This window comes from Dasypus novemcinctus, chromosome 3 (genome assembly GCF_030445035.2).
Source record: "Dasypus novemcinctus isolate mDasNov1 chromosome 3, mDasNov1.1.hap2, whole genome shotgun sequence".
Lineage (NCBI taxonomy): Eukaryota > Metazoa > Chordata > Mammalia > Cingulata > Dasypodidae > Dasypus > Dasypus novemcinctus.
In genome coordinates, this window is record NC_080675.1 from 129,949,564 (window position 1) to 129,952,903 (window position 3,340).

The 3,340-nt window shown below is 37.0% G+C and overlaps 1 non-coding gene across 1 annotated transcript; it reads right to left on the reverse strand.

Moving 5' to 3' along the window:
• Positions 1-2,577: 2,577 nt before the first annotated feature.
• Positions 2,578-2,681, reverse strand: LOC111766530 (U6 spliceosomal RNA). Its single transcript, XR_002798561.2, has one exon. It is a non-coding gene; the product is annotated as a U6 spliceosomal RNA (small nuclear RNA).
• Positions 2,682-3,340: the final 659 nt, after the last annotated feature.

Here is a 3,340-nt window from a genome sequence, read left to right on the forward strand (position 1 = left end):
TGATAGAGTGTCCATCTACCATATGGGAGGTCCAGAGTTCGAACCCAGGGCCTCCTGGCCTATATGGTGAGCTGGCACATGTGTAGCCCTGCCGTGTGCAAAGTGCGCCATACCACGCAGGGGTGTCCCCTGTGTAGGGGAGCCCTATGTGCAAGGAGTGCACTGGCATTGAGCTACCCCATGCAAGAAAGTGCAGCCCACCCAGGAGTGGCACTGCACACATGGAGAGCTGACGCAGCAATATGACGCAACAAAAAGAGACACAGATTCCCGGTGCCACCAAGAATGCAAGAGGACATGGAAGAACACACAGCAAATGGACACAGAGAACAGACAAGGCGGGGAGGGGGGAGGGAAGAGAAATAAATAAAATAAATCTTCAAAAAAACTTATTATTGTTTTTTGTGTGTATGGATAACCAATTGTCCCATACCATATTTCCCCCCTATTTATATGCTGTGATACCTCTGCCATTTGGTAAACTTCCATGTGTTTTTCCAGTTTCTTTATTCACTTCCATGAGTCTATTGAGCTTTTCCTGCACCAATTTCACACTATTTTAATTACTATACATTTATAATAGCCCTTGCTACCTGGTAGGTAAGACTTTACCTGATTGATTCTTTTTCAGAATTTCTTGGCTACTCTGCTCTTTTTTAGATTTATATATGTATATATATGTCAACTTAGATTTCCCTTGCCAAGTTCTGTGGAAAAAAACTTGTGAATTTAATTGGAACTTCATTGAATCTATGAATCAATTTGGAGAAAAACCAATGTGTTCATGATAGTATGTCCTATCCATGTATATGGCACATTTTTACTATGTCTTCTAAAAAATATCTTTCAGGTGTTGTAATTTTCTCTATAAAGATTTTGTGCCTCTTTTATTAGCTTTATTCCTAGATGCTTTAAATTCTTCATTGCTGCCATAAGCAATATCTACATCATTTAGGGACCAGCAAACAGCACCCTCAAACTGGGTCATTTACAAAGATGCGGGCAGGGTTTAGGAAAATCACCAGAGAAAGTATAGCACCCAAGGGCCAGTAACTTGGGGAACCGTTACTACTGGAGGCAGTTTTCCAGACCCCAAAGACAAAAACAGCCATGTGGAAAGAGCCCAGTGACAAGATCTGTGACATTTGGTCAAGGCATGCGGTAAGCTTGGACAACCCCACGAGGACAGAGTTGAGGTAATATAAATTCCCATCCTCTTTCCTCTCTTCCTTCAATTTCCTGCAGGGGCTACCACTGGCTGAAGCTAAGAGAAGCCAGAGCGCAAGAGAGACTGTTAATTCAAGCCAGTCTCCAAAGCAATACCACTATGGACAAGGGCGGGGAGTAAATCTGGAGGGGCAGATAGAAGATGTTTGGCATTATATATTTTCACAATTAATTTTTTATTTATTGCTGGAATATAAAAATGCAAATCATTTCTGTATATTGACTTTATATCCACGAGTCTTGCTAAACTCTCCTTTTAATTCTATTAATTTATCTGTAGATTCTTTTGAGTTTTTTGTATTCATAAACATTTTTCCTGTTGTTGCTCCCTTATATCATTAAAATATTTTTCTTCCGTTATTGAACTGGTAGAACATACAGTAAAATATAAATAGAAGCAATAATAAGGGGCTTGACTTATATGTTTGACATCTCACCACTTAGTACAATGTTGGCTGTAGGATTTGTTTTGCTTTTATTGTTGCAAAAGCAATACATGAGCATTGTAAAAAGTTAGAATATAGAGATATGGAAATATAAGGAAAGAACACTATATTTCAATCACACAGAGATTACTACTATTAGCGCCTTAGTGAACTATGCATGTATAGGCTTTTGCATTTTTAATGAAAGGAGATTATACTGTAAATGCTGTAATAAAAAGGTTGCATGCTGTAATTTGCTTTTCATGTTGTAGGTGTTTTATTCCTTTCTGCCCCTTGTTTGTGGAAAGTTTTCACCATGAGTGGGAGTTCAGTTTTATCAATTTGTTTCTACATTCAGAGAACCATAGGGTTTTTTCTCACTAATCTATTAATGCATACCATAATAATTCTAATATTACTGTTATTTGATTGTTTTGGAGGTAGAGGTGAGGTGAGCTTGTAATCTTGAGAGAAAGCTTTCTAGTTCACTTAGTTTGGGTACAAAGATTCTAAAGCACACTGTGTTATGTAGAAATCTTATCTTTATCTTATCTTTCTCATAATTTTCTATCTTTCATTTCTTTAATCAGTTTAACTAACTTTATTGTATTTGATAATTTCATTCTCTAAAGCTCTTGGAGGTATAATTTTACTGTTTGTTTTGGGAATCTCTCTTTTTGTTTCATTTTGTTTTATTTTGCTGACTCTCAAACTTTGGTGATTATTTTCTTCAATGTTTTATAATTCAGGATGTGAGTTCATCTTTAGAGAAGCTTTATTTGTGGGAACAGTGGGAGGCCTCAGGTGCAGATATGTCCTATCTACGAGATTTTTTGTTCCTGCCAGGGATGCAGTTAAGTAACTAACCCAGGACCATTTTTTTTAAAGAAGTTAAGTTATTTAATATTATTACTATTATTACGATAAACATATGGAACGCTTCACGAATTTGCATGTCATCCTTGCACAGGGACCATGCTAATCTCTGTGTTGTTACAATTTTAGTGTATGTGCTGCCGAAGCGAGCACCCCAGGACCATTTTTAAAATACTTATTTCTAGGCTTGATCTTTTTTTATTAATTTAAGGTATCTGGGACAAATAGTAGATGGGGAAAAGCAGAGAAAATATGGAAATATCTTTCTGTGTAGCAACAACTTCACATTTTAAATTACCCCAAAATAGTAAGCAAACTCTAGTTGGCATATGTGAATTCTGTGCAAATACTTGTCGCTGCCCATGATCCTTTTGCCATTTTTTGCCACTTGTGGATCATCTGATATTTGCTTGGAGATCACTGGCATAAATAACATAGTGGTTCTCAAACTTGAACTGGCACCAGTAATATCTGTAGTACTTGAGCCCCACTCAGCAAATAGTGTGATTCAGAATGTCAGGGATGTAAGCCCTGGCATTTCTGTTTTAAATCCTCCACTGTGAAAAGGCAAAGTAAATTATTTGAGATTCATTAAGTAAAAGGAAGTAGGGTGGAAGAAGCAATTGAGGAATGAAATGTAAATAAACACAATACTTAACTAAACCTTGATTATCTTCCATTTCTTCTTGATGCTAATCTTTCCTGAGCCTTTCAGTAAAACCTACGCATTATATCTTATAAATTGTTCCCACCTGCAAGAGGCAAGCTACCAAAGCTTCACCATCATAGTTAGCATTCCAGAAAGAGGCAGT